General features: G+C 41.0%; 1 long non-coding RNA gene across 1 annotated transcript; it reads left to right on the top strand.

The window, feature by feature from the left end:
* Positions 1 to 10,390: 10,390 nt before the first annotated feature.
* On the top strand, positions 10,391 to 10,756 carry LOC123490390. The gene is made up of 3 exons (XR_006660933.1): positions 10,391 to 10,412; positions 10,495 to 10,588; positions 10,729 to 10,756. It is a non-coding gene; the product is annotated as an uncharacterized LOC123490390 (long non-coding RNA).
* The last annotated feature ends 1,913 nt before the right edge of the window (positions 10,757 to 12,669 follow it).

Raw genomic sequence — 12,669 nt, forward strand, 5'->3', positions numbered from 1 at the left:
CTTACTGGTTTTGAACCAGGGACCCTCTGCACACATCGACAACATTCACCATTGAAGCACCGTTACCCATCGCTCCACAAAAGCCCCCGCAAAGCATCTACTTCCAGTTCATAGAGCAAGGTGACGTCACCCAACGAAAACCGCACTAGCTCACACCGCTAACTAGCTAGCAATTTCCTGCCGATAATATTCAACCTCCTACGACTTCCTACAAAATACGCGATCCTTCTACACCTAACTTAACCCATAATGTCCCTTATAGCGCTCTCACGTTTCAGCAAGCCCCAATGTTTAACACCCGCAGACAAAAATGGAAATTCTTCCAATTTTTACTAGCAGACCTAATAAAACACACTTTCAAACATCGTTCTGCATTTACCTCTATCATAGGGTTTAAAAACGAACTTAACAACATTAACCATCCTAAATTTCCATAGTAACGTCATGTTTGGTTCAGTTTATCTATTACCATATAAGACATTCACTTCTCCATGCGTAATTAAACTATATCCTATTTCTCTTGTAATCAACTAAAATCATAGCCACGCAATTAAACCATCACCCCGCCATTACAGAATGAATGAGATCTATTCAACTATCCTTTCTAAGTAAGCTACAAGTAACACCAAACACTTGCTGTAGTTTACCATCATATATTGAAATCATCCATTTATCACAATCCAATTTATTTATAGACATATTCCACCATTGTCACTCGTTTAATCTAGCAAAAACGTATTCAATGACTAAAAATTACTACCACGTACTCTCCTCTCCATACCCGTTAACATTTTTACATGTTAGTCATTTATCAGATGCTCTTATTCCAAGCGACGCACAATTAGTGAGCTCATACATTTTTATACTTATACTAGCCCCCCTTGGGAATCGACCACCCAACCCTGGCGTTGCAAGCACCGTGCTCTACCAACTGAGCTACAGAGGACCACAGATGAGCGTATAGTGCCTTTTTCTGATAATGTTATAATTGTAGCCTATTGCATTACTTTAGTTTAAAATATAAGTTTGTTTATTCAACAAATCTAGAACCCACTATAAATTGGTGCTATTCACTCAGCATAATAGCCAAAGCTCCTTGCATCCCCTGGTTCACGTAACGAAAATACATTATTATTCTAGAATTCAACTATTCGCATACATCACTAGTGTCACGCAAACTATAGAATAAAGTAATAACAATTAGAATGTGTCAAATAAATGTTTTCCATCCAACTATTCAAACTTGCTTCAAATATATATTTCAGCTCGATACAGTCAAGCAAGTACGACTCTCTTTTACCCGGAAACTAGTTCATGGCATTAGTAAAGTCTATTCACATCCCAACAATAACTAATAATATATTTATATTCATATTATTAAAAGACCTTACTTTCATTCCAGTCTACCTAAACAATTCAAATTATGGCCATAACTCTATCGCAATTGCCAGTCCGCTATTCAAATGTATGTAACTGTCCTTTCTGATTAGACTATAGTCACTCCTCCCTCTTTCCCGTTGAATAAGTGAGTCCTTCAGTCTGAAAAGACGCAGGCTGCTAAATCGTCCAGTCTTATCCTGACTGTTCCGTCAATCTAAACAACCCTCAACCATAGTTAAACTATACTTAGAAAACCTAGACTCTAATCAGCGATGCAGAATCTATGCTTTATTGAAAAGACAAGTTAATCCTCCTTTATTTCAATGATAATGGTCAGTAGTTTTAGTATCTGGCACATACCACACTTTATCAGAAAATAGCTTTGAAGGACACAGATCTCACACGCTCAACGTAAACAACTTAGGAGTCAACGAGTCAAACCCCACATTCATTGATTTGGAAACAGATCTAACGACCTAACCAAATGAATTATATTTTCCCCCTAATATACTAAAATTCCTTGACTATATCACCCCTGCTTCTGAAATAATAGATAGTTTATTTTAATGCTTAATTCCACCACATGCTCCATGTACTTTCTCCCATCCCCACGTACGTCTGTACGTGTTTGGGCGTGCAAGTCAACACCTATAATTTTATCCAATGACTTGTAATAAATTACACTCCCATAAAATTCATTCTATTCTAATATATTCACATCAACCAAACCATTCATGTTTCTAATGATTCTTTATTGCCACAAATCAGTTAATCACAATCTAGTCAAATCAAATCAAATCAAATCAAATGTTATTGGTCACATGCGCCGAATACAACAGGTGCAGACATTACAGTGAAATGCTTACTTACAGCCCTTAACCAACAGTGCATTTATTTTTAACAAAAAAAGTAAAAATAAAACAACAACAACAAAAAGTGTTGAGAAAAAAAAGAGCAGAAGTAAAATAAAATAACAGTAGGGAGGCTATATATATACAGGGGGGTACCGTTGCAGAGTCAATGTGCAGGGGCACCGGCTAGTTGAGGTAGTTGAGGTAATATGTACATGTGGGTAGAGTTAAAGTGACTATGCATAAATAATTAACAGAGTAGCAGCAGCGTAAAAAGGATGGGGTGGGGGGGCAGTGCAAATAGTCCGGGTAGCCATGATTAGCTGTTCAGGAGTCTTATGGCTTGGGGGTAGAAGCTGTTGAGAAGTCTTTTGGACCTAGACTTGGCACTCCGGTACCGCTTGCCATGCGGTAGCAGAGAGAACAGTCTATGACTAGGGTGGCTGGAGTCTTTGACAATTTTGAGGGCCTTCCTCTGACACCGCCTGGTATAGAGGTCCTGGATGGCAGGAAGCTTGGCCCCAGTGATGTACTGGGCCGTACGCACTACCCTCTGTAGTTCATTGCGGTCGGAGGCCAAGCAGTTGCCATACCAGGCGGTGATGCAACCAGTCAGGATGCTCTCGATGGTGCAGCTGTATAATTTTTTGAGGATCTGAGGACCCATGCCAAATCTTTTCAGTCTCCTGAGGGGGAATAGGCTTTGTCGTGCCCTCTTCACGACAGTCTTGGTGTGTTTGGACCATGATAGTTCGTTGGTGATGTGGACACCAAGGGGAACTTGGAAGCTCTCAACCTGTTCCACTACAGCCCTGTCGATGAGAATGGGGCGTGCTCAGTCCTCTTTTTTTTCCTGTAGTCCACAACCATCTCCTTTGTCTTGGTCACGTTGAGGGAGAGGTTGTTGTCCTGGCACCACACGGCCAGGTCTCTGACCTCCTCCCTATAGGCTGTCTCATCGTTGTCGGTGATCAGGCCTACCACTGTTGTGTCGTCGGCAAACTTAATGATGGTGTTGGAGTCGTGCCTGGCCATGCAGTCATGGGTGAACAGAGAGTACAGGAGGGGACTGAGCACGCACCCCTGAGGGGCCCCCATGTTGAGGATCAGTGTGGCAGATGTGTTGTTACCTACCCTTACCACCTGGGGGCGGCCCGTCAGGAAGTCCAGGATCCAGTTGCAGAGGGAGGTGTTTAGTCCCAGGATCCTTAGCTTAGTGATGAGCTTAGAGGGCACTATGGTGTTGAATGTTGAGCTGTAGTCAATGAATAGCATTCTCACTTAGGTGTTCCTCTTGTCCAGGTGGGAAAGGGCAGTGTGGAGTGCAATAGAGATTGCATCATCTGTGGATCTGTTGGGGCGGTATGCAAATTGGAGTGGGTCTAGGGTTTCTGGGATAATGCTGTTGATGTGAGCCATGACCAGCCTTTCAAAGCACTTCATGGCTACAGACGTCAGTGCTACGGGTCGGTAGTCATTTAGGCAGGTTATCTTAGAGTCCTTGGGCACGGGGACTATGGTGGTCTGCTTGAAACATGTTGGTATTACAGACTCAGTCAGGGACATGTTGAAAATACATGAAGACATTTGCCAGTTGGTCAGCACATGCTCGGAGTACACGTCCTGGTAATCCGTCTGGCCCTGCGGCCTTGTGAATGTTGACCTGCTTAAAAGTCTTACTCACATCGGCTACGGAGAGCGTGATCACATAGTCATCCGGAACAGCTGGTGCTCTCATGCATGCTTCAGTGTTGCTTGCCTCGAAGCGAGCATAGAAGTGGTTTAGCTCGTCTGGTAGGCTTGTGTCACTGGGCAGCTCGCGGCTGTGCTTCCCTTTGTAGTCTGTAATAGTTTTCAAGCCCTGCCACATCCGACGAGCGTCAGAGCCAGTGTAGTATGATTCAATCTTAGTCCTGTATTGACTCTTTGCCTGTTTGATGGTTCGTCGGAGGGCATAGCGGGATTTCTTATAAGCGTCCGGGTTAGAGTCCTGTTCCTTGAAAGCGGCAGCTCTACCCTTTAGCTCAGTGCGGATGTTTCCTGTAATCCATAGCTTCTGGTTGGGGTATGTACGTACGGTCACTGTGGGGACGACATCATCGATGCACTTATTGATGAAGCCAGTGACTGATGTGGTGTACTCCTCAATGCTGTCTGAAGAATCCCCGGAACATGTTCCAGTCTGTGCTAGCAAAACAGTCCTGTAGCTTAGCATCTGCGTCATCTGACCACTTTTTTATTAACCGAAGTCACTGGTGCTTCCTGCTTTAGTTTTTGCTTATAAGCAGGAATCAGGAGGATAGAGTTATGGTCAGATTTGCCAAATGGAGGGCGAGGGAGAGCTTTGTATGCGTCTCTGTGTGTGGAGTAAAGGTGGTCTAGAGTTTTGAAAAATATAGATGAAAACTCTCTTGGTAAATAGTGTGGTCTACAGCTTATCATAAGATACTCTACCTCAGGCGAGCAAAACCTCGAGACTTCCTTAGTATTTGATTTTGTGCACCAGCTGTTGTTTACAAATATACACAGACCGCCACCCCTTGTCTTACCGGAGTCAGCCGTTCTATCCTGCCGATGTAGCGTATAGCCCGCTAGCTGTATGTTATCTATGTCGATCGTTCAGCCACGACTCGGGTGAAACATAAGATATTACAGTTTTTAATGTCCCGTTGGTAGGATAAACCGTAATCTTAGGTCATCCAATTTATTTTCAAATGATTGAACGTTGGCTAATAGGATTGATGGAAGAGGCAGTTTACTCGCTCGCCGTCGGATCCTTACAAGGCACCCCGATCTACGTCCACGATATCTCTGTCTCTTCCTCACGCGAATGACGGGGATTTGGGCCTTGTCGGGTGTCTGTATGATATCCTTCGCGGCCACCTCGTTGAAGAAAAAATCTTCGTCCAATACGAGGTGAGTAATCGCTGTCCTGATATCCAGAAGCTCTTTTTGGTTATAAGAGACGATGGCAGAAACATTATGTACAAAATAAATTACAAATAACGTGGAAAAACACACATAATAGTACAATTGGTTAGAGGGCTGTAAAACAGCAGCCATCTTCTCCGGCGCTGTTAGGGTTTAGGGTGTTGGGGTGTAGTCTCAGCGAACGAACAACAAATTACCCAAATCCTTCCCCTCAGTCATAGAATCCTCCCAGAATCATATATGCTGGTCACTATTCCCTGATCTTACAAAATTCTATGACAGGCATTGTTGTACGAAACTCCAAGATATAATTTACAAGAAAAGCTTATTATTCCAACGTATATATAATTATCATACACACCTCTATATCTCATCATTCAAACTTCAGAGTGTGACTAATTTACACCATTATACCACTCTTATTCCATATTTATACAATGTTGTTCTCAAACGCGCTTAATTACTATTTGTATAACCTACAGGAATATTTTATTCTATCAAAGGGCCCAAATTTGGAATGTTAACCCTATCCTGGTTATTATTTTACTGTAGTCAATTTATCATAATACTACATCACCTCTAAAGTTTCTAAATATAATATCAGAAACATACCCTAAAAGATTGATCAAAATACAATGCATAGACGTCATATGATCACACCGGTACACGTGACCTGTTCCTCCAACAGGTTTTATTCTACCCCTCCTGGTAACATGAATTTTCTACACTCAGTTGGTCAATGAATATCCACGCACCATTCACTCTTCTCTCTCTTGGTGTGAGACCGGGTGCGTCCGTCCTACCAGGTTATACTCAAACAACGGTCCAGGAAAGGTGCGCCAACCTTTCTCCACCAAACACACGACACTTCAAACGACCTCAAACACAGCTTCTCTCCTCAACACAGAAAATAAGCTGTTATCTGCAGGATTTCTTATTATTCTCATTCATACAGATGAGTAGCCACTTGTGCCCAAATGAATCAGACAGTTGAATGACTCACAGCCGCCCCAAGCAAACCACTCACCCACACAAGATGAGCAGACCTACTCTATTTAACACTTTCTCTATATTTTGAAGCCCTTGTGGCTATTTAACCCGTTCACCTACTCAGGATGACCAGTGTTACTCCAATTTATGCTGTCACCTACGCCGGATGACCTAACTTTTTTACCTGATCAACCCTGCCTAACTTTGGCATCACCACAACACAGGATGATGCCCCACCTACCCGAGCAGACCTCTAACAATGAATTCCTCATTAGAGCGGTAACCGTAGGTCCCAAATTTAGCTAGCCACCTGCCCGTTCAGCCCTCTGGAGCGCTAATTTTTAGCTCTCCAAAGCGGTATCCACAGGATTTCTATTTATTTAGCCCCCTAGGTGATACACTTCCTCGACACACCTGGACTTCTACTACGTTTTCCTAAGCGACATGTACATTTATAGCGGTATTCGCAGGACTTAACATGTTATTGTCTGATCGCTCAACCAGATGGACAACCGCCCGTGCCGAAACGACCCAGACAAAGCGATCAGCAGGATGAATTTTTATTTATTTTATTTTATTTATTTTATGTCATTTAGCAGACGCTCTTATCCAGAGCGACTTACAGGAGCAATTAGGGTTAAGTGCCTTGCTCAAGGGCACATCGACAGATTTTTCACCTAGTCGGCTCGGGGATTAGAACCAGCGACCTTTCGGTTACTGGCACAACGCTCTTAACCACTAAGCTACCTGCCGCCCAAGCAAATGAATCAAATGAATCAAATGAATCAAATGAATCAAATCAATCAAATCAATTGAACAGACGGTTCAGACGAACAACAGAGTGACATCGACATGTATTCTTAAATTCAAAAGCTCCTAGTCTCTAATTTTCTGGTTCTTAAATTTGGAGAGACCTACTTGGTATTTCTGCAGCTGATACCGTGCCCCGGATCGGACCACACAAACGTTTATACTATATAAGTAAGAACTTGGCTTACCTGTTAAAAGCGGCCGCTTTTGTTTGTATGGTCCGTCCAAGCCGTTTCATAACTGCAGATATACACCATCTCTGGCCCCTGTTGTCAACTCCTGGCAAGCTCGCCAAATATGTCGTAGAAATATTTGACTCAAAAAGTAGTCAACTTAAAAATATTTCTCAAGAGACTGGAACTTGTGAATTTAGACTTCTATTATTTGCATAACAAAGCCGAGCTTGCTCCATGGAGCAACTGCTTGCCCTGAACCGGAGCGCTCCTTTTATACAGTCACACTGATACAACTGATAGTTACTCCTCCCTATGTGAATGAATAACATCTTTCAGTATCACATGTTGGCTACTCACGAGGGCTACTTGCGCTTCTCTAAGTGGGGCCTCTGTATCTTATTAGTGGCATGACTCAAAAAATTATGTACATACGTACGTTAAAGAACAATCACACTCTGTATTGACTATATTCACTATCCAGGCATGCATCTGGAGTACAAAGTATCAATCATGTTCATTCTGTTTCACCTTTATCATTTCATAACACATTATAAAACATATAAATTAATACTTAAACATGGTTTAAACATGTCATCCATAACCCATTCTCAACCACATACATTTAAGCATTTATCATTTACCATCCTTCCTGGCCCTTGAGGATTATGTGCATGTGGCCATGTGTCAGGTCATAAGGTCATAAGCACAAACAAATGATAACACTAATTCCATTGTTACTCCAATCTCCACACAGCCATCACGAGGAGTTGTATCTCCATCACATGTCATTGACATACCCAGACCAGCTGCAGGGAGTTTATGAAAAACACATAAATGTCTCTGCTCTGTATTAACCCTTCAACTGGTTCTCAATCCATAAACATTTTAAGGCATATAGGTGTTTAATTCTACAACATATGTACTTGAAAATCATCTATAATAGTGACACCAGTGATGACGCAGACAGGCAGGAAGAGGCGTATAGAGCCGGGTCCACATCTGATCTCTTCCACACCACAGTGGACCTGTAGAGGATCAATGGTCATTAATTACAACCTACATTGTAGTATAGACAAGAGATTCTGGGTGGGCGTCAACAATGGAGCATCATCCAATTAATGGACTGACAAGAATCTAAGCTATTTTACTCTTCACGAGCTATACACAGCAAAAATTGGAGTGTTGAAATTTCAGGGTTAAACATTTCCGAGTTGATTTTCACTCCCAGAGTGTAATTTTAACACATTCTGATTTAAATGGTGTTCAGTGTTGGAGTTATTTGACAGAGTTGATCTAGTCAGTGTTAACCGAACTCCGCAGAGATGTAATTAAGCTCCGCCCATGCATTTCACTTCTTCGGTTGGAGACAGAGGAGACAAGTCGGCGCCATTTTCTCCTCCCATGCAGTACTACACGGTAAGTGCAATTAACTCAAACTTACTGAAACAATTATATAAATTGATGCTGAGAATGTCAGTATGAACAATGAAACATCTACAGAGAATATATGCCTAACAAAACCGTGTTTGTTGCCAGGACTGAGCAGCAAATTTGTCCTGGTGATTAGCTAGCTAGAAGTGTATGGTAAGCTAGCTAACAGTTTGTTACTTAAACCGTTTCCAACCTTTATCAATGATGATTTAATAAAGGAAAAACAAAGCGTTATGTTTTTTTACTGTATAAAATCTTGTTTGAGGCTGGAGCTAACTTATTTTTTCCCCCCTTCACTTTGAACATCAACATGCAGACGGTGTTTCACGTGTTTAGTTGTCTGTGTGACCAGCGTACCACTGTATTTGGTGACCCATCAGATTCTATGACCTGCAGTGTTGGAAAAAGTACTCAGATCATTTACTTAAGTAAAAGTATATAAGTATTACCAGTTAATTGTACTGAAATTACTAAGTTAAAGCTAAAGTACAAAGTTAGCAGAGAATCGGGCTGTGACTGATATGTTAAACATTTATTAAACATTTAAGTGCATCATTAAACACTGATGAGTCAATGCATAAGCAGCATTTTAATATCTCAGTCACTAGCGATTTTCTGAAAATTAGTACTTTTCCAACAGTGCAGGTCACAGAATCTGATGGGTCACCAAAATGGTGTAACACTGTCGACTTAGCTTTAATCTTTACCATTCTTCCTTTAAATGTTTATTTACTTTGTCAAACTTCCTTGCATGTCTCAGTCAAAATGCTGGTCCAGGTGAAGTACAGCCAACAGCAGAAATATGTGAAGCTGGATGAGGATGAAGGATGGTTTGACTTTATGCAATTCCATGAAAACGGTTAGCATGGCTTAGGAAAAAAGGTTTTAAAGCACACCCATGTTCTTTTAAAAGCTCATTGTGCAAGCTCCTTAATGTTGTTGATTCTGATTTCTTTACATGCCTTTATCAGACTCTTTTATACGGTAAATGGGGTTAAATTGCTAATCATTTTCAGTTCTGTAATGTGTGCTTCATAGAGTGTAAAGTATTAATATACACCAAAACAGTCAATAAAAAAAGCCAATCATCAATTTTTAAATTTGGACTTAAGAGGGAATGGGTTATGTGAGGGAAAATGCTCTAGGTCTATTTAAGGATTATACAGTGGTGGATGTATGTATTTAACGTGAACAGTTATTGGCTGTGAGGCAAGAAACAGTGCTGACTTCAAAGGCACATTCAGTTTGACCTTACTATCTTTTCCAGTCATCGAGAGATTTTGCCTGCCACCTGATGCAAAAGTTATATACAAGGATGCAACAGGGACAGAAGTTGATGCCGAAATATTCAGCGACCTCATTGGACAAGGCAATGTGGTGCTGACAGTATTCTCAGATCAGGGTGAGATATCAAGGCAGGTATAATAAAGCACTTTACACCTTACATAATATAATTATTTGCATTTTTTCTATTCCTTTAGAATTCTCTGATTTCTCCTTGTCTTCTTCTTCTGAGACGTCTGACTCAAGCTTCAGCTCAAGTGCATCAACTATAATCCTAGATGATGTCCCTAGCAAGAGACAAAGAATTGAGGATACACGTGATGCTGTGTCTGCTGAACAGGTTTCTTAATGCTTTCACATTTTTCTCTAGAAAAGCTATTTATCACCATGTTTTGTATTCTAATGTTTTGGTTTTTTATTAGTTGATTGAAGCTGTGCTAAGAGGCAAGTCTGGGGGTGAAGAAGTACTACAGGAGTACCAAACAACAGAAACCCTAACAGATGCTGCAAGAAGAAAAATGGTTAACATCCTGGTGACTCACATGATTGACAATCATGGGTATGTTTGTTTCACATTGTTTTTATTTGTGCCAAATAACTGCATGGCCATTGCATACATGTACTAATTAATCTCCTCTTAGGCACCGCCCCACTAAAGCAATCAGAGAAGATTATGCACGTGGGATAGTGATGTTGTTCCCTTCCCTCAAGGATCCATACTCCAAGAAGGGCTATGTAATAGGCATTATTATTGTTAACTCTTTCATGTCATGTTGTGACACAAAACTGTGTGGGACTGACATTGATATTTGAATTCGTGAGATTTCTCATGAGCCTGGTATGACAAAGCATTTATTTAATTTTTTTCATTTCAGGAACACTTCTATGATGCTGCAAGCAGCACAGGGATACATTTATTGGCGCCTGAAAACAGTCCAGAGCAAGATTCGTCGAGGATCTGCAATGCCACCAAATAGCCCAATTGACTTTTCTCCAGGGGGCCCAAATTTCCAAAGGACTGTTAATGTTGAAAGGCAGCTTGATGGTGATGCTTGCCAAGAGGCCATGTCTTTGCTCAACCATACCACAGACAATTCCCTGATTTTCCAGAAGATGAGAGAGACCTTTCAGCACTGTCAAAAGCTCGTTAATGACCTAGGCAGAAGTGTTGATATCCTCTCCAGCTTCCCAAGATTCCTGGATACAAAAGGATTGGTAAGTTTGGGATGAGATGTTTAGAATGGCTTGAAATTTGAACGTATTTCCTGAAGTATTAGTAGTAGTTTAATATCTTCTTTCTTAAAGGTGGACCAAGACTTCACTCTCCTATTTGATGACGACACATCCTCCAGGCTTCTTCAGAAATGGGATTTGTTCTTCAAGCCAAATGTCATAAAAGAGGCTAAGTGGCTCACCTCAACACCAGAGTTGCGTCGCTTGGTGCAGTCAGCAGAAAGTCCCCAACAAGTGAGTTGTTTTTATTTATTTTATTTTAATAAATTTGCTATAATTGCAGTTAAACTATAACTGCTATAATATTTCATTTGTTTATTCTGTGTATCTCTGAACGTTGATCTGATTTTGGGGATAAATGTGACTAATAGATGGATGAGGGTTTAAAACGTTCTCATAATGCCTCCCTGTTCTCATTCAAACTTGAAAAGTATTACATTTGAAGAGTTTTCAGTTAATTCTTGTGACTCTTTGTCCTCAGCCTACGACCAAGAAATGGCTTCCCTGTTGTTGCTGTCACTTCTCCTTCCACCATCTCCAGGGGGACTCCAAACATTAGTGCATGTGATGCAGTTGAGAGACTTGTTGTCTTTCATAAGGTAATTATAATAATTTGTCACGTCACCTTCTTAGCCACATTTGTAAATTAGGATTGTTAAAAAGTGGATGGAATTGTAATTAAGTCTTCATTCACATCTTGCACTAGCCAATGAAAAGATGTTTGAATAATCACTTCTATAATGTAGTTTTCTCTGTGGCTGCACATTATTCTTGTGTCTAATTTTCAGTTTTCTGATCTCAACCCTAGTCATGCTGCAGTTTGGAGGAGCATCTCGCAACCAGCAGGGTCGGCAGCCGTACTCCCTCGCTGTTGGGCGTCAGAAGAGCAAGATTGAGAGCTTCTACATCACAATGGATAAGCGTCTCATCCCATGCAAGGCAAACCGCTCCCTCGGGGCATGTGATGAACTTTTCAAAGCACATTTTGTGTTTAATTTGTCTTACGATGTGGCACTTGTGAATTTTACACATTCCTGCAGACAACAGTGTATAATATTGATGTGGGGGAAAATGAAGGAGTCACCCAGAGTTAAAGACTTGAGAGCAAGACTGCTTAACCAGCCAGTAGCACTCTCACCCTGTGAGTAAGAAGCTATAACAATGTTGACCTGTTTCATGTGTCAGAAATATTATCCCAGCAGTCAACAGTTGATTTCACATTTAAGAGTTGAACATGGTTACTATCCTGGACTCAAGTTCAAATTGTTTTGTTCTCAGCAAGGCTGTAGGCATCAGTTCCTAACAGTGGCGGCTCCTGAAAAAATTCTCAGGAGGGGCAATTTTTCTGATGATTTAGGTGACCTACACACATTTTAAAAAAGATATGTCCAGCAACAACATGAAGACAGGGGCAGCATATAAGTCAATACCAGAAGCATTTATTGACTGATCTGGGGAGATGGATTCCAGTTTCTGTGACAGATTATAAATAATCTCTGATGCCTTTGTTATATTAGCTTTTGGTTGAATGTACTGTCGTAGTAAATATATAATGTTATAGCTTGGTCTGACTAAAATCTTGT

Source organism: Coregonus clupeaformis, unplaced genomic scaffold, assembly GCF_020615455.1.
Source record: "Coregonus clupeaformis isolate EN_2021a unplaced genomic scaffold, ASM2061545v1 scaf3805, whole genome shotgun sequence".
NCBI lineage: Eukaryota > Metazoa > Chordata > Actinopteri > Salmoniformes > Salmonidae > Coregonus > Coregonus clupeaformis.